This window comes from Protopterus annectens, chromosome 5.part0 (genome assembly GCF_019279795.1).
Source record: "Protopterus annectens isolate FY-2018-M chromosome 5.part0, PAN1.0, whole genome shotgun sequence".
Taxonomy (NCBI): Eukaryota; Metazoa; Chordata; order Ceratodontiformes; family Protopteridae; genus Protopterus; species Protopterus annectens.
In genome coordinates, this window is record NC_056735.1 from 236362692 (window position 1) to 236387809 (window position 25118).

Genomic DNA, 25118 nt, shown 5'->3' on the forward strand with positions numbered 1-25118 from the left:
GCAACTAATAAATATTCTAATAACAGGATATAATGAGCACAGAAGAGACCTGTGCCCAGGGTGGGAGGTTGGCATAATGGTTAAGGTATTTACCTTAGAAACATAAGGTGCAGGGTTTGATTCTCACATGGGGCAATTGGCTAGGCTGAAAATGGCCCACAAGGGCAGTTAGCCTAGTACTAATCTATAAACCTATAAAAAGGGCTAATCTTCTGCAAACTGTACAATCAAATTATAATATTGGTATTTAAAATTCTGGTAAATACTTGCTTACCAATAATACCACAGAATTCTGTAGCATTTCAGTAGGTGACTATTTGGTCAGTGATAAAATACATGATGCAAGCACTGTGTCATTCACTTTCTAATACCTACTTTATTCTAGTCTACTCATGCCAGACCCAGTGCCAATCTGACAGATAATTGGTCTAAGGAAGTCAGCTGACACATGCACATATGCACAGACACACAGACACACACTTGCACAAAACTCATGCATAACATATATGCACAGACAAGCATACACACACACACACACACACAAGCACGCAGCTGGATATACCCACAAGCAATCTAGAAGAATCAGGAGAGCAAATGGCATATTTTGAAACATTGGAGAAAAAGGAGACCTTGGAGAAAACCCTCACAGACACCAGGGGATACTCAAACTCCACACAAAAAGCACAGAAGCAGTTTTTTTTACAGTTGCCATTCAGCAAACACCAGATCTGTCAGGTTATGCTTAAATGTATCCAAAGACCATCAAAGAAGAGAAAGCTTTGCAAAGAAGCATATTCCAGGCTATGAAATAGACTTTGGAAGGACAGGCAAGAAATAATGACTCTGGTTTGTTAATTACCAAAGGATCCCTATCAAGATGTTACTCTACAGATACTTATACTTGTGAGACTTGAGGGCCACAGTTCTGTATATTTACATAGTGTAATATTACACTTTCCATTTACCATTATTTTAAATGGCAGAAATGACCTGTATCTGCAAGATATTTCAAGCCCCAGCAAGATACCTGATATAGGAAGCATCTACCTCCTAATGAACTTAAAGAAAATCTGGAGGTAAATGCTCCTTGAGGGAAAACTTCTCAGAGATTGCCTGTTTCACTTTATAATACATGTACTTGAATGCTTAATCTATTTTTATTTTAAGATATTCCATAGAGCACCCTGTCCCCATAGCTTCCCCCAAAAGAAGATTCCGTGTTATGGAGAACTGCATTGAATGAGAGATGAAAGCTATTCAAGCATTTATGAAAAGAGAAAAAGGACAAAGTCCAATGTCTTCTTTTTGCACTTGTTAAAATCCACTGATCATATTTTTTGTAGAAGTATACTGTTTTATGATGAAAATGATGAAGCCACATTTAGACACACTCTATACTCACAACCAGGTAACATCAGCAGAACCTAAAAAGTGGCTAGTCTGCTTAAAAAAAAAAGTGGCATTGATCCTATTTCAAAGCAAAACAAGGATAGTATCACTTAAACTTGTCTGTCTAGTCTGATGGATTGTGTTCAAGCTGAATTTTTTTTTTAATTTTATGAGTAAGTAATTAATAGGTATTTTGCATAAGGATTTAATATGAACATCAGAATTACTTGACAGGTGAAAATAGATTATGCCAGTTTACTTCATCTACCATTTTGCAACTGTTCTTCTGAAAAGTAGTATGAATCTTTTTTTTAATTAATTTTCAGCAATTATATGCAAATGTTACAAATATTTATAATACCACCAGTGTGGAGTAGCAGTTTTCTGAAAAACTACTTTTAAATATACTTGCCTTGAAAGCTTTCAAGAAAATTAAAGCAAGTATATGGTAACTATTTGAAATGTCAGGACTCAAAACACAGAGACCAAATAGTTAAATTCTTACTGTCTGTCACAGGGCACTCACTGCGACCCTTACTGTCTGTCATAGAACACTCACGATGATTTTTACTGTCTGTCGCAGGGCACTCACTGTGACTCTTACTGTCTGTCACAGAGCACTCACTGTGACTCTTACTGTCTGACACAGAACACTCACTGTAACTCTTACTCTCTGTCACAGGGCAAGCACACTCACGATGATTTTTACTGTCTGTCACAGGGCACTCACTGTGACTCTTACTGTCTGTCGCAGAGCACTCAGTGTGACTCTTACTGTCTGACATAAGGCACTCACTGTACCTCTTACTGTCTGACACAGGGCACTCACTGTAGCTCTTACTGTCTGACACAAGGTACTCACTGTAACTCTTACTGTCTGTCACAGGGCACTCACTGTGACTCTTAATGTCTTAACTCTACAGCACAAATAGCATCACTCTTGACTTCTAAGTACATGTTTCACCTAAACAATCACAATCATTTTTCATTTTTCCATGCTAAGAATGCCAGAATATACTTGTTCTGGGAGATCTCCAGAGTGACTGACTGACTGACCAGTTGTTCTTTTCCAAATGATGAGGTAGCTGTGCATACAAGATTGCCTGGCCACCAAGAAAGTTAGGTCTTCTGCCAAATGTAGCATGTTTACTCATTTTTTTTTTTTTGCAGGCATTATCTCAGCTTGATTAAGCTCCTAGAGTTTGGGTGTTGCATCAGTTTTCTCCACCTCTCTCAATTCACTGGCACTAATTAACCTAGTCTGACATTGTAACATTGCATTTTAGACTAGTTGTATCTCATACAAGTTCTTAAACATCATATTGATTGTCTGCTCTTTTATGATGACATAAACACATCAGGTGGATGAGTGGTACCTGGGTCTTTTGTCCCCTTTTATAAAAAGTAACAGTGCATCAGAATGCTGCTTTTCTGTTTTGTATTTAATGTTATGGGTAACTATTTCTATGAAGAGTGCTCAACACTCTACACTACAAATGCCCTGCTCTCATTGATGATGCAGCTTCACATAGGATAAAAATTAACATGGAAGGGGGGCAGAGCGTAGATGGCCAACTGAGAGCAGTGAATTTTGAGAGCTCCATAAACTAGTATAATAATATAAGAAAATGTTATTATTTTCAAGTTTAAAATGTCAGAAATCTATAGATAAACTACTAAACTACATAAATATCAGTTTTGGTGGAGATATACAAAAATGTTCCTGTCAAGTAACTTGGAGATATATTGAGTCAATGAATATGAACAACTCAAGGAATTCTCATCCAGATGCTGCTTTGAAAAAAGAACTACAGTTGATGACATCTACCTTACAGAAATTATCTTTGAAGATAGACGGCTTTAAAAATGACTTAGAAAACCTCAAATTAAATTCTCAAAAACAGACTGATACTCTTAAGGAACTATTACACCAAGACCATACAAAAATAACAAATATAGAGACTTCTGTAAATGACATTGAAGGGATACTAAAAGAAGAAGAATTCCAAAAAGAATTTCTGCTTAAACAGAATACATGGCTGCTTAACAAAATAGATGACTTAGAAAACAGGGAAAGGAGAAACAACATAAGAATCTTTGGTTCGCCTGAAAACACTGAAGGAGAAGACATTTCATTCTCAACTACCCGGATTCCTGAATTTTTAGACTTGAAAGAGGGACTTTCATTTGGGATTGAAAGGGCGCATAGAGCACTGAGGAAACCTGCTTCTAACTCAACAAACACTCCACCTAGATTCATAGTTATAAAAATTCTTTCATTTCTGGACAGGGAACTAATATTAAAATCTGCTTGGAGAAAATCACCCTTAAAATACAATCAAAGCCTGATAATGTGTGACAATGATTATTCTTCCAGAATACTAGAACAAAGGAAAAATGTCTGGCCAATAATAAAACTGTGGAAACAAAACAACATTAAAGCACAGCTGGCCTTTCCAGCGAAGATAAAATTACTTTTTGCAAATGAGATGAGAACCTTTAATGACTTAGAAGAAGCTACCATATTCATAAAAACAGTGTCTATCCCATAAAAAAAATCGAATGGATGACCCCTACTCTTAAAAGAATAAAAGAAACAAATCCTTGGACTGATGCTAGAAAGAAGAAACAAAAAACTGATTCCAAGATAGCTGTCCCCCAAAAAAATAACTCTTACATCTACAGCTCTCAAAGTATCAACTGATATGGTACATGACTTGTCATCTATTTTTATTTAAAAAAAAGAAGGGGTTCTTAAACAAATGAGAAACAGTAATGATTTATTCAGAATGTTCAACGAGTGCAATAATTCTTCACAAACAAAGGTAGGTCAAGATGGGTTACTATTTACATTATATGTAAGCCAAACAAAGCAACATATAATACAAACATAGAAGTTTCTGTTCCCCTACTTGAACTCAATGAATACTTCTCTTGTTAATTTTTCATTGATTTTACTTATAATAATTTAAGTAATTAATGAATTAACTAATTCAACAAAGTAACATTCATCAGAATTCAGACTCAAATGTAACAAATTAACATCATATATAATAGCAGTAACAGTAGAGTGTTTTGAAAAAAAATGCTGTCATGGAGACTAATGCCTTCTTCAGTTAAAGTATGATTTACAAATGTCATGTATATCCTGGTTAAATAATAGTAGCAAGCTCTTAGTGCAAATATCATTATTCTATTTATATATATTTGATATCAATTATGGCAGGTATTACAACTACGAGTGCTGTTTGATTAATCCTGATATGGTGTGCATGGATGCAGCTGTGCCTGGCAGCTAGTACAGGTGTCATTATTATTCTGTCTGAACATGGTTGGTGTCGATTATGGTGGGTATTGTGGCTTTGAGTGCTGTTTGTTTGAGCCAGACATGGTGTATGTGGATGTAGATGTGTCTGGCAGCTGCTGTGTGTTGCCGTTTTCATCTCTGTGGGGCTGTGGGTTGCAGCTTGTGGTCAGGGTTTGCTGATGCTTGTGTGTTGGGAAGAGACATTTGGTGCTTTGGCCTGGATCCAGGGGAGGGGGGGGTGGATGGAGCTGTGATTTGGGATATTTTGGCAGAGAATGGTTTGTTTGTGTGTCTGCTGAGTGAGAGGTGGGAGGGCTGGAGGAGTGTATTTTCACTTCTTGTGGCAGCTTGCTGGGAGTTTTTTTTTTTTTTTGGTCTGTTTGCTCTCTGTTCTTTTCCTGACTGCTGCCTCGCTGAAAGGGAGGGAATTTAGGCTTGAAGTTGCAGTGAAGTGAAGCTTTGCTTCAGGTGCATTGTGAGCCTCTGGTATGCAGTACACATACACATTAACAGAATCTGACTCTCCCGGGTTGCTATGGTAATGGAGACAGAGTGACAATAATGCTTAACGGCTCTGAGGATCCTCCGAGATGATTCTCGGCAATGACGTCTTTGGTTTAAAAAAAAAATTATAATAAAAGGGCTGTTTTAAACCACATGTACACATACTGATGGTCTCCTAACACTTAGTTTAGCTCATTAAGTTGATTCTTGATTAAAAATAAAAACACACACAGCTATGTAATGCATGATTTTAGTAAATCTAGATATAAAATATAAATCGTCATATAAGATGAAGCAGTCTGCTGAATTTAGATATTAAAGACAGGATTTAATAGCATGGGCTTGTGTAACACTACTGTCTTAACTTGTCATAAATGATATACACTACATTGAACATCAAGGGGAAGCATGATGATTTTTTTATATAAGTAAGCATGCATAACAAGTCATGTAATTGCTTTAACTTGAATTGTAGTTTTTGTAACCCATCTTGCCCATATATAATACGTAAGTGGTTACCAAGGTAATTAATGTTTTATACATGACATCAAGCTGACAAAGTTGTTCAAGAGAAACAATAGAAGCCTGAACTTGAAATGTCACAGAGTGTAACAATCATATTCTGAACAAATAGTATTAAATTGACAATAGACAGTTTAATAACATGGGCTTGAGTATAATAACAGTACTGTTTTAACTTGTCATAAATGACATACACTATATTGAACATCAAGTGGAAGCATGATGATTTTCTCATATAGGTAAATGTGCATAACAAGTCATATAATTGCTTTAACTTGAATTGTGGATTTGTAACACATCTTGACCATACATAATACTTAAGCTGTTACCAAGGTAACTAATGTTTTATACATGACATCAAACTGTCAAAGTTGTTCAAGGGAAACAATAGAAGCCTGAACTAGGAATGTCACAGAATGTAACAATCACATTCTGATCAAATAGTATTAAATTGACAATAATCACTCAGTTTAACCTTTGCTGATTATACAAATTAGAATGTGTCCATTTAAATCTAAAAATTTTCAGTATATGCCACAAAATGGCAATTTATGAATATGGAAAGGGAACTTGTAATCATTAATCAAAATAAGTGAATTTGTTGTTTTTAACCTATAATTTCACTCATTTTATAATAAGAAATGACAGATATGAAAATTCTTATGTGCAGGAATTGGGGGGAAGAGGGATTCACTGATAATTAAAATGCACTAACTTTCATCAATATTTACATAAAACAAACTTGATGCTTTAAGTAAGTTAGCAACAAACAAAGTGATTGCCTAAATGCTGGTAAACAATGAAATATAACTTCTGATATATCCAGCAAACTACATTGTATTATAAACATCAGGTATAAGTATTATTACCATCTATTTATATTAAGTAATAAGTTTTGAAAGACTTCATCAATAAGAGCGAATATGTTAAATAACTGTGTGCTATAATCTTTTACTGAGGTTTTATATATGATACATCCTACTTTACTATGATTGAATTGCTTGTCATCTATCTTTCATGTAAATATTAATTGCTTATACAGTAAGCAGACATTTATATTGTATTAGAATTCTGTCTAATCTGCAATAGTACTATATCTGTTCAAAATAATATAAATATTGCTTATTCCTATTACAAATATTCTCCATATGATAATTCAATTTATGGAGCTCAGATGTTCTGGATTGTCAAGGTATGAGTAATAATCTGATGGACTTTTATCCATCAGATTAGGAATGATTTTCATTCCATGGCTAGTGCGGATCTTAGTTTTGTTAACATTAATTAATTTAAATTTATTTCACAAAAAACATTTTTAGTATGCCTATCCAAAACATTACTTTATTGGTAAACACTCAATGTATAAAACTGATAATTTCCTCCAAAAGCTTAAACATATACTTTATAGTTATGAGAGGAAAATGTTTAATAGTTACAATAAAACAAAAAATACATAGTCTAAATAACCTAAGATGGATTTAACTTTATTATCTTTAAGTACAAATGGCTTAAACAATCCAAGCAAGAGATCATTTCTACTGAAATATTTAAAACTGAACAAAGCACAAATTGTCTTCCTTTAAGAAACACATTTCAAAACAAATGACAATTATAAATGGAATCCTAAGGAATATATGATATTGGCACAATCCACTTATAAGACAAAGACAAAAGACGTAGCAATTTTATGGAAAACAGATGTGATTAACCCAAAAATCATTTATAAGTATGAAGATAAAGAAGACCTTATGGCATTAGTAATAAATATAATAGAATATGAACCCTAGCCAATCTATACTGGTTCCCCGGCATTGGATCAGGAACTGTTAAAAAAAACACTTGGATTTCATTTCCAATAATTATAAAGGCAACTTAATATTAAGAGGATATTTTTAATTGTATATTTGATATTTCTGAAACTACAAATAAAAGACTGTTGTTTACATCTGCTGTATGAAAAGCTTTAACAAGTGAGTAGAGTCATTTCATCTTGTAGATACTTTCAAATTTAAAGAAGATAAATTGTTGTTGTTTTACCATCAAGATCACAGATTTGGTACACAAACTAGAATAGATAAAATATTTTCTGCCAGTGACTTACACTTTAAAATCATTAATTTCTCAATCACTCCCTGCCCCTTTTTAGACCACAATTCATTGATACTAAAACTTAAAAATGGGTAGAAACCATTAATCTTTAACTCCAGAATTCCAGCATATATAGCTAAAATTAAAGAGTTCAAACCCTGGTTATTATCTGAATTACAGTTCTTCTTAGATATTAATTACACCACAGAGATAAATAAAATAATATTATTGGGGCTCATTAAAAGCTTACATATATGGTAAAACCCTAACTTGGTATAAAAATATAACAGAATGGCATTCTGAATTATTAGATCTATAATCCAAACTTTTGTCAGTAAAAGCTGAAAAAATCAAAATCACTTGGAGATGAAAAAGAAAGATAGAAGTATTAAACAATAAATACAATGAAATTCTAACACATAAAACTAGTTTAGCTTTAGAAAATCTAAAAATTAATACATAGGTCACTTCTCCCAAATATCTACATAATTTATCCATAAGAATCAAAATACAATCAAAAGCTAGTAACATTAAAAGTATCTTCCATGAAAAGAAAGGGAAAAATTTCTCAGATATAGGTGACCTTCTTGATGCCTATAGAAATCACTATATGGAACATTTCCAAAAAGAAAATATACATATTGATCAATTAAATCTAGATGAAAAATGTTCTAATATGAAAAAATTCCAGAAAACATAAAACTAGATCTGCAAGCACCCATATCCAACAAATAAATTACAGATACAATAAAATAGAGTAAAAATAATAAAGCTCCAAGTATAGATGGCATAATTATGGAAATATATAAACCTGTTCCTTCAAAGATACTATCCCTCTTCCATAAAACACTTTTAGAAATTCAGTCACAAGCTTTAATACCACCCTCTTGGAAATATTCCATAATCACACCAATCCTAAAGGAAAACAAAATCCCCAAACCTCTGTACCTCATATAGACCTATATCATTATTAAATAATGACTATAAGATATTTATGACAATATTAACTAACAGAATGAAAATACCACTATCCAAAGCAATAAATAATGATCAAGCTGGATTTATATATCATAGACACACACATGACAATATTAAAAGGATAATTTCTCTTATAGATTATATTAATAAAGAAAATAAAAGAAACACATAATTGGCTTAGATATTGAAAAAACATTTGATTTCCTAAATTGGGAATATTTATTAAAAATTCTGGTGTTATTTGAATTTCCTCCTTCCTTTGTTCATCTGCTAAAGTATATATTTACCAAACAGTTTAGCACATGTTTAAGCTAGGTCCTTTCACATCCCAGTCTATACCTATAACAAAGGGTACTAAACAAAGATGTCCCATGTCACCGATTCTATTTGCTTTGGCTATTGAAATATTGGCAGATTCAATACGTAACAATACAAAAATCAAAGGAGTAGATGTTTATGAACAATACAATTCTAAAGTAATGCTCTTTGCTGATAACATATTATTAACATTATCCAATACAAAAGAGACATTAGAAGAATTACATATTTTAATTGACACATTTTACAGGACTTCAGGACTCCATTTCAATAAATTAAAATCAAATTTTTTATTTGTAAATAAAAAAAAGAATTACAGACGAAGGGGAATCACATTATAGGGAAACAAGAATCTACCTTAAAATATCTAGGAATTGAGTTATGCAAGGATAATAATGATAATAATAAAAAACTACAATAATATCACCAATACAATTAAAATCTTGTTGGAAAAGTGGAACAAAATAATATTAACATTGGAAGATAGACTACAGTTAATAAAAATGGTTTTACTACCCAAGATTCTATATATAGCTTTGGCAATACAACTGTTACCAGAAAGGAATAAACTCAAAGAAATAAACTCATGCCTAATAAAATTTTTATTGTTTCCCAAAAGAAACAGGATAGTTGTAATACATCATATCAGGCCATGGAAACAGGGAGGATTAAACTTTCCTGATATAGAAGCATATATAAAAGCATCGATATCTAAAATAATCTCAGATTAGATAAGTCCAAATTATTCTGCAAATTGGAAAGAATTACTAACTACAATATCAATAAATGAATTTGATTTACAAAAAGAATTTCAAATAACAGATAAAAACAATTTGCCATGGCACATATTATGTATTAGTATGCAATATAACATAACTAAGCCCACTAAAATGCGTATGATTAATTATTACATTGACTCATTTAGGAAAATTATTAATGAAAATATACCCCCAGATTCACTAATCTTCCATGTAGGACTAGCTTAGTCCTGCACGGAAGCGCCCATTTAGGAGGAGGATGGCAGCGTGCCATGCATATTAATGAAGACAGGATGCCCGACCTCCTAGGCTGACACGAAGTGTGTACGACTGCAGGGGGCGTGTCTGAGAACAGAGGTCTCAGAATAAACATGCCCGTGCAATGTAGAACAGCACAAAGTGGAAATAAATCAGTGAGATCACTCATAGGTGTCCACATATCCCCACTAAGACTCCCCCATGTGTACAACAGCAACAGGACATAAAAATCAAAAAAGAAACCCTTTTATTTTTTTTAAAAAATCTGAGTACAGCTAACCATAGGTGTGTGGGTGTGCCCAGTGCTTAGCTACGGTTAAAGCAGCTTAAAAGGCTGAAGAGGATAACAAGGAAGATATATGCAAATGAAGCAGCACAGCAATAGTGTAGTGGGCAGAGCATTTGCCTAATGAGCAGGCATTCTTGATTTGAGTCCCACTGCAGCACAGTCTATTTTACATGGCAAAGCATGGTAAAACCAATATTTTTATTGCAAAACCCACTAAATAACATATATTTATGAACTGGAGTACTGCCGGAAATGCACATGTGAAGAGTCAGTGTCATAATGAATAAGGCAGTAGTAAGGAGGTGTAAGCACAGATAAGCAGTAGTAAGCATATGTAAGCACTAGTAAGCATGTTTAAGTGCATTTGCATGGGGGTAAGCATTGCCTACACAGATTAAGCAAAGTAGAAGCTAACTGAGTGGAAGAAACTATAACCTGAAATAAGAAGTGCTTACCACCACACAAACCCGCTTACAATTGCTTTAAAGTGCCTTAATCACTCAGTATCCAATGGGCCTTTGTCTGCCCAGCAACAAAATAAACAGTCGTGCAGGACTCGAACCAAGGACCCTATACACCATAGTCACAGCAGCTATCCACCAAGCCATCACAGAAGTATGGAAGAATAAGGTAGCAGTAAACATGTCCTCACCATAGTATAACCCAATTGAACCTGTGAAAGGTATCAGTATACAGTTATATGTGACATAACTGACTACATAACATAAATATGTGAACTAGAGTACAGCAGTAAGCCCAGAAGTGAGGTGTACTTGTAATAGAGTCTCGAAGTCCCCAATAAAACACAAGGACCCCACAGAGTGTACATACACATTAATCAGGGATACTATGCATACATATAAAGTGTAATGAATAATAACACAATGCCAAAAAGGCATTATAATGAATGTCTACAGTAGGCAACACCAAGCATTGCACAGGCCATCTTAGGAGGTGTGAGCAATGTGTAGACCAGCTGACTGTTTGTGCCCAGTGGTATACCCCTTTAAACAGTGCCAAATTTAGGTAAGCATGTTTGCCCATAGCTTAGCCTTTTCAAAACTGGCCAATCACGGAAAAGTGTGGGAAATCGGCCCTACTTAAACCCAAGAGGTGGGAATACAGCTCATAACTGGTTGTAGCTTCCCCTTGCAGGCATTATGGCAGCAAGGGGAGAAGGAGTACACTTCTGGGCACAGCACTGGTGCATCCAGGAGTCCAAGGTCATGGCTGGACTTCTAGTTATAGACCATGCGCAGAGACTGCTGCAGGGCCAGTACCAGGGCTCCCAATATAAGGCAGAGTCCTGGGACCATCTCACCTGTGACCTCACCAATGCCACTGGTAAACCCCAAACTGGTGAGCAGGTCAGGCACCACTATACTGACCTGAAGCGGTGGAAGAGGGACGTTTTGGATGAGTGGCTCCAAGAGGCTAGAGCATCAGGGGATGTCCCAGCCATGTGTAAGTATCAGTCCACTACCTGTTTAATAATTTCCAGCTCAGGTATATCATGGATAGGTATGGCTAAATATTCCTCTTATGTACCTCACAGCTGCAATGGAGTGGGCCATGATCCAGGAGGCCCACATCTGCCACCTGGCATGGTTACGACGCAAGACAGGTTAGTAATACTCATGCTGTTACTGACATAGGAAATAAAAATAAAAGTAGTAGTAAAGTAATTGCTAGAATAAAACCTGTATTGTTCAAGGCAAGTACAGCATACACTAGAGAATATGGCAGGAAGAGTCTCATGTTGTTAGTATAGCAATAAAAGTGTAATACCCTGACAAAGCAGGTCTAACTGCTGGACTGTATGTGTATATTCTGGTATTATATGGTAATGTAGATTTGCAATCATGTAATAGTACTGTAGTATTAAGCACTGTTACCCACAGCATGTACCATAACATGAATGTGTAGGAATGCCTGTATATGACTTGTGTAATCCCCAGAGGCCATTTAGTATGACTGAGAGACACATAGACAGTAAACAGGGGAAATGCAGACAACAAAACCTGAATAGCACATGCAACTGAGATGTGAACTGTTGTTTTATTAGCACACACAGACATGGTTTGAATCCTGCCAGTGGTAGTAATCTGCATACAGAATTATACACCACAACTGTACAGATATGTCCAGACTGTCTGTTAAAGTGGCCCATATCTAATGCCTATCAACCTGACCCCTGGGAAATCAGTGGGATGATCCCAGACGTATAGGCAGCAAACAGAAAATACAACTGAATGACACACATCTATGACAATAAACCTAGCACACCAGCAACTCCCCAATACCTTACGTGACTAAGAAACTAAGTATGACCCATTTACACCCCAACTTGTTAAGCTGTGTTCAGGGTATGTACAGTAACAGAGTGAGATTATGTGCATAATACTAATGTGTAATCTGGAACCTTGTGTGGCAACAGTCAGGTAGTGCTAACAAACATTGCTCCCACAGGTACGTTGGATATGAACACTGTGTTTTGAAATACAGACCAATATAACCTGTACTGGTACCATCCACCCTGGTATTGCAGGAGATTGTGAGTGTTATAGTTTCTCTGAATAATAAAGTATCATTGGTCACTGTCGCCACACTGTGCTACATAATATAACTGTGTAGGAAAGCATGTATATGTGTGTGTCAGGTCACTAAAGGTGGGGGAGGGCAATATTCTAGATATGTCCAGGCATAGCAGCATGTGGTCAACACATGGCCAAAGTCTGTGCAGAAAGAGTTGGATAGCATAGTGCAAAACATCAACCCGGAATCCGGCCGTATGTGTACAAACAGTTAGTCAGTGTCAACAACCATTCCCTCCACAGGTATACCAAATAAGAGGTTTATACTACAGGTAAAACTGGTTCATGTGTAATGATGTTGACAGCCATATCAGTGTCCAGTATAGGTGTATAGGGTAGTGTAGTAAGACTTGTAAGGTTCAGATAACAGCATTGACTAGGAAAGTAATGTGGAGTACAGGAATATACTACTTGTTAATTGACATCTTTCTCTCCCCCACCTTATCTCCAACAATAATCAACATACTCATCCCAACTGGTATGTACTGACTCTGATAATGTGCAATCATTTGATAAATTTTCTAATGGTTCCCATGCATGTGTCATATTGACTTATTCCAACATTGTTTGCATGGTGCCATCAACGTACCTGCATGCTGTTCTTATTACCACTGTGGTCCCATATATGCATGTGTTCTATTTGCTATGCAACTATTCCTTATCTGGGTTAATGGGAATATCTATGCATACTGTTATACCTAACCTGGAATGTGCTGACTATTACTAACTCATATTTGATGTTGAAATCCAAACACTATAGCATGCCTGGTAAGGCCAGACCCAGTGGACCCACCTGTCCCAAGGCACCGGGCACCAGCATGTCTGGGGCTCAACCCCACACCTCGTTGTCCATTGGTCCTGCACCAACTTTGGGTGGAACTGCCTCAGGGGATGGGGCTCACCCCTCCTAGGAGTGGGCATGGACAGGCACCTGCCACCAGGTCAGGGTCATGGTGCGTAAAGCGATCAACAACCAGGTTGGTGATCTTCTACTTCAGCTTGTGGGCCACATGTCATGATTAGAGAGTCAGCCTGGCTCTGTGTCTCAGCCCCCAGCACAGCCACCTTCAGGACTGTGAAGGTGCAGTGGTGACTGCCCATGGGTGGGGACCTCAGTCCCACTGTTACCACTAGGGGTCTTGTGGGCTTTCGATATCCCAGCACCCCTCCCCATCAAGGTGTTTACCCACCACATGTGCCATATACCACCCTTGTATGCATCTTGTGTGTCTTGTCTGTTAACCTACCCAACCTTCCTCCCCAAATATACCTACTACCCCTCCCCAGCATCTCAATCCCACCAGAAAAAAAGGGCAATCTATTCCCACAAAAAAATCTCGCCCCATACATAGTAGTTCATTTTGCACGTGTCCACTGGACACGTAATCTGGTCTAATTGGCATCACAACAAATTGTTGTTGTCCTTAACCCACTCCCAGGGGTTTGAGTGTCCAAACCTACCTCCAAATTCAGTGTATATGCACAAATGTTGCTGTAGAAGAAATGGGCAGCTATGGACCTTTCCTACATCCTTCCTGCACATCCCTAGCTATTTTCCTTACTGTCTTTCTCTCTTTGTGCCCCTTTTTCAACACTTTCCGATCAACCTTTTTTCTTTCCTTTTAAAGAAATTAGCACAGGGGTAAGCGTGAATAAGCAGTTTTAAGCAGCAGTAAGTGGGTTTAAGCCTGTTTGTGGAGGGGTAAGCACTGCCCACACAGGTTAAGCAATGTAGAAGCTGAGTATAAGAAACTGTAACCAGAAGTTAGCAGTGTTTACCTCCGCGCGAACCCACGCAAACACTCTTACAACCGCTTTAAAGTGCCTTAATCACTCTGTATCCAATGGCCCGTGTTCTGCCCAGCAACAAAATAAACAGCCTCTGCAAGGCGCAAACCCAGGACACTGTAAACCATAGACAAAGTGACTTACCAGTACACCATGCCAGATACAAATAAATCTGATATTTTCAGAAACATATTATCCAGTCCAGTCATGCAACAGTACAGAGAATGTATACAAACATCTAGATGTATGTGTATGTAAATATATTAATATCTAAACAGATACTACATATCTATATATGTGTGTATATATATATATATATATATATATATATATATATATATATATATATATATATATATTTCTAAAAATGTATACATATATAGTAATATATATGAGCATATATACATGCAAATGCCTATATCGACACATATATGTGTCTACACCTATAGTGCAAAAACCCACAATCAAGTTAACACAGAAAAGAGCAATGATATTTCTTCAAGACAAACCACGTATCTCCAAAGATTTAAAACTTTTATTGTACAAATGTAAGTGCTTTCACGGTTATCCAAGACCACTTTATCAGACAACAATACAATGAAACCCAACACTTCTTATACCTCATGTTAACATCAGTTACTCAATTGAAATTACAAATTTCCCTCCAAAATTTTTAAAGAAACATTAGCTAAATTCACTGCTTACTTTAGTCTTTTTAATTTTAACACCGGCTTGACAGAAACAAACTCATTCAGGCCAGACTCTTTGCGAGCCGCCAATCTAAAAATACATTGTAGTTCTATATTTTCTGTATTTGATGCAACCGGCCTTAGTCTATTAGACCCCTGAATAACATAAAGCACCCGAAAAAGAAATTTGTGATCTGGTTTACATTGCAAAGTATGCTTAGCCAGTGCACTGTATACAAACTGATTCCTTGTAAAATAATCATGATCTCTTATTCTTATTTCAGAGATCGGTTGTTTTTTCCTATATAAAAAATGATAACAGCATACACAGTGAGCTATATATACTAAATCAACAGTATTACAGTCAGCCCAATATCTCAATTTTTAAATCTACACTCCTTGGTAGAACATCCCCCTGTCTTCTGCATGGTGTGCTGTCCCTTGAAGCCTTGTGCTGTGACATGGGCTATCTTTCCAACAGCTACCTAGGACATCTAAGGAACCTCCCAACTGAACTGAAAGAATACCCTATCGGTAGAACCCACCTTGGAATACCTAGAAGTGCTTCATACTACCTCATTGCGTAGCTTGAAGCCTTGTGCAGTGACACGGGCTATCTTTCCAACAGCTACCTAGTGCATCTAAGGAATCTCCCAGCTGAACTGAAAGAATACCCTATTGGTAGAACCCACCCTAGAATACCTAGAAGTGCTTCCAACTGCCTCATTGCCTTGAAGCCTTGTGCTGTAACATGGGCTATTTTCCAACAGCAACCTAGTACATCTAAGGAACCTCCCAGCTGAACTGAAAGAATACCCTATCAGTAGAACCCACCCTGGAATACCTAGAAGTGCTTCCTACTGCCTCATTGCGTAGGTGATAACCTACTGATTTTTACTGTAACTCTAACATATTATACTGTTTATCAAACAAAACAAGGTAGCTCAATCACATTTAAATACATATAAATACAGTCAATTATCCTATCAGCAAGAAGTTATTCAGTAAAAACACTAAGTTACCACCCACTTTTGTATATTTGTATAAATTAAAAATCAAATAACAACTAAATAACACTTTTTATCAAAACTAGTCTCACTTAAACTAATATTAAATACAATAAAATTATATTTATTTATTTGATTTGTTTTAACTTAATGAGTTAAGCTTTTAAGCTTTAAAATACTACTTAAAACTCATCCTTCGTTTAAACCAGGCAAATTATAGGCATTCAGCCTGATTTGCCATGTGAGTTCTAATTCATCCAGTCTAAGAGCTTCTGGGCCACCTCTTGGGTTACTAAACACTTGATCTATAATAATAAACTTGAAACAATGGTCAGAGTATTGTTCAACATGTTTAGCTAAAGCATTCTCAAGTTTATGTTTCCTTATTGCATACAGGTGTTCATAAATACGATTACGGAGCTTCCTTTCAGTTTTGCCAACATGGAAGGCTGGACAAAACTGGCACTTAGCGAGATAAACTACCATCTTGGAATTACAATTGTTTCTCCATTTCAAATTATAATATAAATTGTTAACACAAACTCTACTGGATTCCAAAATGTAAGCACAATAGTTACAAGCTTGGCATTTGTACATGCCTGGAGTTCTGACAGAATTCATTCTACTATTCTCACAGTAAGCTTTAAGATTTTTACCTCTTCTATAAATTACTAGAGGTCGATCACCTACACTTATAAAACATTGTTATCACCTTTAAAAATATCTCAGTTTTTTCTCAAAATCTTAAAACAATCACTACTGTTTAAATTATAAGTAGTTATAAAAGAGGTATTGAACTTATTTGTTTCAAGATGTTGAACTTCAATTGCATCAGTAGAAATATTAAAAGATCCATTTGAAATGGAAGAACTATTTACAATGTTATTCAAAAGAGGTGTGTAAAAAAGAGACTGACGTTTCAATGAGACTTCGTTTATCATCTCGTTAATCAAAGATTCTGGATAACCACGGGTCAAAAACATTTCTTTGATAAAATCACATTCATTGTGGAAAACTTCGTCCACTGTGATAATACAGGCTGCGCGGACTAATTGACCTTTTATAATAGCCCGTTTCTGGTGGTACGGATGGCAACTTGTGTAGTGTAACATTGAGTTACAATAAGTGTTCTTTCTGTGAATAGAAGCTGCATATCTATCAAGTATAGTGTCCTTAGTGAGTGTAATATCTAAGTAAGCTATAGTAGTAGAATCAAAGGTGTGTGTAAATTTTAAAAAGGAAGTAGTTGAATTAAAATAACCAACTAACAATTCACTATATTCAAAAGGTAGGGATAGCCATGGGTTCACCCTGTGGTGCCAGCGTAGCCAACATGGTCATGGCTTTTTGGGAATCCTCGTATGTACTTAACAACTGTGATTATAAGGAACATATTATTTTCTACACTCGATTCCTAGATGACATTTTTATTCTGTTAGATGGAGATATAGAATACAGTGAATTGTTAGTTGGCTATTTTAATTCAACTACTTCCTTTTTAAAATTTACACACACCTTTGATTCTACTACTATAGCTTACTTAGATATTACACTCACTAAGGACACTATACTTGATAGATATACAGCTTCTATCCACAGAAAAAACACTTATTGTAACTCAATGTTACATTACACAAGTTGTCATCCATACCATCAGAAACGGGCTATTATAAAAGGTCAATTAGTCCGTGCAGCCCGTATTATTACAGTGGATGATGTTTTTTACAATGAATGTGATTTTATCAAAGGAATGTTTTTGACCCGTGGTTACCCAGAATCTTTAATTAACGAGATGATAAATGAAGTCTCATTGAAACGACAGTCTCTTTTTTACATACCTCTTTTGAATAATATTATAAATAGTTCTTCCATTTCAAATGGATCTTTTAACACTTCCACAGATTCAATTGAAGTTCAACATCTTGAAACAAATAAGTTTAACACCTCCTTTATAACTACTTATAATTTAAATAGTAGTGATTGTTTCAAGATTTTGAGAAAAAACTGGGACATTTTTAAAGGTGATAATAATGTTTTTACAAGTGTAGGTGATCGACCTCTAGTAATTTATAGAAGAGGTAAAAATCTTAAAGCTTATTGTGAGAATAGTAGAATGAATTCTGTCAGAACTCCAGGCATGTACAAATGCCAAGCTTGTAACTATCGTGCTTACATTTTGGAATCCAATAGAGTTTGTGTTAACAATTTATATTATAATTTGAAATGGAGAAACAATTGTAATTCCAAGATGGTAGTTTATCTCGCTAAGTGCCAGTTTTGTCCAGCCTTCCATGTTGGCAAAACTGAAAGGAAGCTCCGTAATCGTATTTATGAACACCTGTATGCAATAAGGAAACATAAACTTGAGAATGCTTTAGCTAAACATGTTGAACAATACTCTGACCATTGTTTCAAGTTTATTATTATAGATCAAGTGTTTAGTAACCCAAGAGGTGGCCCAGAAGCTCTTAGACTGGATGAATTAGAACTCACATGGCAATCAGGCTGAATGCCTATAATTTGCCTGGTTTAAATGAAGGATGTGTTTTAAGTAGTATTTTAAAGCTTAAAAGCTTAACTCATTAAGTTAAAACAAATCAAATAAATAAATATAATTTTATTGTATTTAATATTAGTTTAAGTGAGACTAGTTTTGATAAAAAGTGTTATTTAGTTGTTATTTGATTTTTAATTTATACAAATATACAAAAGTGGGTGGTAACTTAGTGTTTTTACTGAATAACTTCTTGCTGATAGGATAATTGACTGTATTTATATGTATTTAAACATGATTGAGCTACCTTGTTTTGTCTGATGAAGTTTGTGTATTGTCATAAACGAAAAGCACTTAACTAACTTCTGTGTGCCTTCTTTTACTCTGCCCAGTTACTTTGTGATTCAGCTTGTTTGGGTCTGTGTTTTTAATATTATACTGTTTATCATATTCCTGTTGTTGGGCCAGCACACCCGTGGACCTACCCCGAGGCCATCCAACCCCCCCCCCTTTCACAAACTTGTTCTGAGACTAGGTGTAGTTTCCTTTGTTTTGCCACTAGAGGGCAGCAAAGTACACAGCTTGTAATCCCTGTATCTTACCTGTATACTAAACTTCTCTAGAGTTGCTGCATGAACCTATTTTCAGCTATCCAAGTTTAACTTTTTACATAGATAACCCCCCTGAAAGGAAACAGAAGACTTTAACCTATAAGTCAGTTAGGCAGTAAGACAGAAGAGATAGAAACTAACTTACCTTATCTAACGATTGCTGCTATATTACTGCTTCTTATTCCTTCTCCCATAATAAGTAGACAAAAAGGACTCCACCAGTATTTCGCAGGAATTAGTGTCTCAAAGAAGTGCCACATACCTACTAAAGTTTTGTAAATTACAGTCTCACTGTAAAACTGATTACCTCTCAGCACCACTTGACTCTACCCGCTCCGTTCGCCCTACGGGGTCACTCGACTCCCCTACCCTACCCCCAATTCTCACCCACCCCCAGTGGTCCTAACCTTATACTTCCTAAAACCATAAACTCTCTCCTATCCAACCTATCCTGGGCTCAAGTCAATTTACGTAAGCCACACCCATCCTTTTATAGCTTTTCCATTACTCTGTCTCTTACTACCCCTACCTATACTACTTTCATCAGCCTCTCCACCCTTAGCATTTTTTCTTCTTTACTACCCTACCTTAACTTTTCACTACCTTAAACAAACTTCTTTACCCATACACGCTCTTCATCACTTCTATCCTACCTTAGCATTATACAACTTATTTACCCTTCCCATTTCTCATTCGTTACTACCGTACCTACCTATATACTACTTGAAGAAAACTTCTCTAGCTGTTGCACTTCTCTTCTCTACTACCCTATCTTAACTTTTTTATCTGATACTATTGCATCCTAGCCCTACCTGGCAGTAACAGTACACATTTACTAAGTAATATGTCTACAACAACTAAAACTATCCTATCCTTGGTAATACTCTTAGCCACTCTTATACATATCCTCACCACTACCTATCGCCTCACCTCTTTTGAAAAGGTGAATTACTACTACCTCAACTACTCTCCTAAACAAACATCTATATATAACAATGCCCTTACCCATCCCCAAATAAATATCACCTCCACTTCTTGCTACTTGCTACCTAAATATCATCGACTTACACCCATGAAATTAAACCACCCCACAGTAAAAAAATCGAAATATCTACCTAGCCTTAATTATAACCCTGTTTCTGCACTAAAATCTCACACCTTAAAAGATGGTGACATCCACCCTAACCCAGGCCCTTTTAATCTCTGTACTATACCTATTCTTAGTACCTCTCCCAACACCCTTACTACCCAGACCAGTCTCTCTAACTTCTTACTAATAGGTCATCTCAATATCTGCAGTATTAACAACAAAGTTGCCCATCTCCATGCCCTTCTTGATATTCACTCCTTTGACATCCTCTGTCTTACAGAAACCTGGTTAAAACCCAAAACTAAGGATAATGAAATAATCCCCCCAGGGTACAATATACTGAGACATGACAGAGTAAAATGCAAAGGAGGAGGAGTAGCCCTACTGTTTAGAAATGAACTACTCATCTCCTCTATACCTTATAACCCACCTCAAGATAGTAACGTTGAACTCTTAATCACTAGATTTAAACTCAACTCCAGCAAAGCACTATACATAATCTGTATCTACCTAACCCCAGGTAATGACATTACTACAATAGAGGATACCCTATGCTGGATATCTACTACTTACCCACAAGAAACTATTATTCTAGGAGATTTCAGTACTGACTGGAATAGTATCAATACAGATAATCCTTCTTCTCATATTAATCTGCATGGCTTTAACCAAACTATCACCACCACAACTAGAATTAACAAACCAAACAATAAAGAAACTATACTAGACTGAATACTAATCAATAAACAAGAACATACTTATAAAGTAGGAACCTTGCCTGATGATGTAAATGACCACATGCTTACTTACATCATAAGACAAAAGAATGACATTACCAATGCCCCCAACTATAGGACTTCTCGAACCAAGAAAAACTTTCAGCCTGTATTATTTCAAATGGAACTTAGTGCTTGCGACTGGAACCCTCTAAAACTCTCCCTCTTGAAGAAGCTGTTATATATTTCAATAACAGATTCTTAACAATCCTCGACAGGCATGCACCTAAACGATCTATTAGAACAAAGTCCAAACCTGCCCCCTGGCTCTCAAAAGATACCAGACAAAAAATATTACTTAGAAATAAATCCTGGGCTAAGTGGAGAGCAACCAGAAATACCTCATTACAACAAACCTTTAGACAGTTGAGAAATGCTACAAAAAAGCTATTCTCCCTGACAAAAAAAATCTACTATTGCAAACTGCAGCAAATTCACCACAACAATCCACACAAATTCTGGGCAAGCTTAAATAACCTCCTTCGTCCAGGCCACTCTAGCACTCCTTCCCTTCTAGGATCAGAAAACAACACCTCCCATCAAACTGTCAATGCCTTTAATACCTTCTTCACAGACACCATACGAACTCTAGCCAGTCAACTAGCTTCAGACAACTCAGATCTACCTAACTGCCCACCTGATACTCGGCCAACATTCCAACTACAACCCATCTCTACCTCTTACATCCAAAAATGTATCCACAAACTTAAGCCTTGTACCCCTTCTGCCAATAAGTTACCATCTGAATACCTACAGCAAGCAGCTAAAGTAGCCGCCTATCCTATATCCATCCTGATAAACTGTGCCATAACTGAAGGAACCATTCCAGATCTCTGGAAAATCTCCCACATTATTCCCTTACACAAAGGAGGTACCTCTAATGACTATTACAGGCCTATAGCTCTCCTTTCTCCATTAGCCAAGATTATGGAAAAATGTATTCACCATTAGCTAATGGACTACTTAATTCAACATAACATTCTAGCAAACTGTCAGCATGGCTTCAGGCCTTTTCATACTACCACCTCAGCTCTCCTATCCTTCACCAACACCATTAATAATAACTGTAATAATAGCACCCTCTCATCAGCACTCTTCATCGACCTGTCTAAAGCCTTTGATATGGTTAACCATCTCTTACTCATAAACACTCTGTCATCCCTCTCTCTTGATGCCAAATCAATGGTTCAAGTCTTACCTTAGTAATAGACAGCAAGCTGTTCTTTGGGAGAATCAACTGTCATCTCACCTTCCTATCTCCCTTGGAGTCCCTCAGGGCTCTGTTCTTGGCCCTTTTCTTTTCTCTTTATTCATCAATTACCTTCAAATAGTTATTCCTCAAGCCACCTGTATACAATATGCTGATGATTCTACGATCATATGCTCTGCCAACTCTATATCTGAACTTCAATCTTTAACCCAGACAGCTTTCAATACAGTAGAGGCATGGTTCTTGAAACTGTACCTTCTTTTGAATGCCAAAAAGACCAAGCTACTACTGTTTACAACAAACAGTAAGTCCTCCCCCATAGATTTCTCCATTCAATCCAATAATGGCACCCTTATATCCCCCAACTCTTCCACCAAACTATTAGGAATCACAATTGATAATAACCTCACCTTTGACAATCACATTAATAACACCATTAAATCTGTTAATAAAAAACTAGGCTCCCTATATAAGATAAAACTTTTCTTAACTACAACAGCCAGTATGACTATTGCCCACTCCCATCTAAGTTCAACTCTTCTGTATGCTGCACCCATATACACTAATCTAAAAAAAATAATCTTACCAAACTAGCCAACTCCTATAATAGTATTGCTAGATTTGCCACTGGAAACCCATTTAGAACTCACACTGTCTTAACCTTCATCAGCTAGACTGGCTCAAACTAAAAAACTTTCTGATACTTTCCCAACTTACCTTTGTTCATAAGATTTTTTACCAACCCAACAAAACACCAATACTCAACAACCTTATAGCACCCTATAGGAATCTTAATTCCTTACGCTCTTCCAATATACTTCTAGCTAGTAACACCAAGTCTAATAACTTAGCTGGGGACTTGCTGTTCTCCAATACCACTGGAAAACAATGGAACCTCTTGCCATCTGACCTAACCTCACTTCCATCTCTTCCTCTCTTTAAACACAGTCTTAAGAAACACCTTAAAACTCAATTGCTATGCCCTTGCTGTTACCCAGACTGATCCTCTAGATTTCTCTGCTGTTATCTCTTGACTTCCTACTTTCCTCCACTCTTTCCTGTCTACTCCTTAGAATTAGTAGCACCTATAAGCTGTCTCTACTACTTAGGCACCAATTAGCTATATTTTCTACTTGGCTATGAATGTATCCTGAAGGTAGTAGTCCTGCCATTTCTTTATACTTCCTCCTTTTTCTGCTGTTACTGTTTAACCCCTTGGAAATAGTAACTGTCTGGAGTAAACTAGAATAATCAAGGATTTAAATGTATTTTAATAATGTCTTGGGGTTGCCCTAGATATTCATACTGGAAAATGATCTGTAGGTGTATTGTGTATTAATGTAGTGTGTCTCATAGTCTTCCCATAATTTAAACTGCAATACCTTTCTTGTTTATTATAAACATTTTTGTGTGGTGGTGGTTTATATGTGGAGCTTTTCTCCCCAGGCCTCTACTGAAAATGGAAATATAGCCAGCTGGACCAGCCTGGTCAACAAATGTAAAATAAAAATAAAATAAATTCCCATAGCTTGCCAGTGACCGGATGTTTAAAAAACCTGGATTCGTCTATAAAGCTACAGGAAATTGCAGGATCCACACTTATGTGTACATGTAGACATGGAAGGAGTCTTATACATTTTTGGATAGCATAACAGTTGTTTCAAATTTCTTTTATTTTTAAAAAAACAATTTAGGTGTGCTTCCTACTATCTTTGAAGTTTCAGAATCGACCAACAAAATAGGCCAATTATCATGTACCACCCTACTTATGTCATCCATGTCACTCGAGAATGATAGTACCATTGGTAACCTATCCCTAAAGGCTGACCCATTCCTTTCATACTCCACTGTTTCATGTGCACCTCCCCTTTTAGATTGGAAAGGCTTTCCTCATCTATATCATTCTGCAAAAACCTTATTGAATGCTTTGGAAATTTCTAATGCCAAATAACCTCTCTACATAAATGCATTATTCAAATATTCCATCTCATTCTTGAAATCAAGGTCATCACATGATAAACGTGATACCCTCATCCCTTGACCTACCATAATATTTGAAAACACATGAGTGGGGTGCATACTAGTACGATGGAGAAACGATGGAATATATCATGATTTCCTATGTACTCTAGTAAAAAGTTTACCTTGATGTAACCTCACATTAACATCTAAAAACTCAATACTTTGTGGAGACATATTCAACGTAAATTTCAAAAAATCACTGCTTAGATTCAATTCCTCATGGAAGTGACACAACTCTTGTGCTGTGCCTCTCCACCCGACAAAAAAGGTCATGCACAAAGCGAAGATAAAATGCCACTTTGTCATTAGATAAGATATTCGTACATTCCCATTCCATCATAACAATATTTGCATAAGAATTGTCACAGCTGGTGCCCATAGTGACACCAGCTGTTTGCCAATAATATTTGTCTGCAAATAAGAACA